A 299-nucleotide genomic window follows, 5' to 3' on the forward strand; every position below is an offset into this window, starting at 1 on the left:
ACATTTCCTCAGGCGAAGGAAATATTTACATCTATATGACCATGAATATTATATTTTTGGTTGTTTTATTTTTATCAGCCCCCCAGTGGCACAGCGGCATGTCTGCGGACTTACAACGTAAGAAACTGGTTTTCGATACCCGTAGTGGATAGAGCATAGATAGCCCATTGTGTAGGTTTGTGCTTAACTACTAACAAAACAAATTTTTTATCACTGGGGTATTTAAATTTACACACCATTAAGTTTGATTAAATTATAATATTGTTGCGTCATCGAGGTCACGTGACTGGTGTGGCGCC

This window comes from Limulus polyphemus, unplaced genomic scaffold, assembly GCF_000517525.1.
Source record: "Limulus polyphemus unplaced genomic scaffold, Limulus_polyphemus-2.1.2 Scaffold525, whole genome shotgun sequence".
Classification (NCBI taxonomy): Eukaryota; Metazoa; Arthropoda; class Merostomata; order Xiphosura; family Limulidae; genus Limulus; species Limulus polyphemus.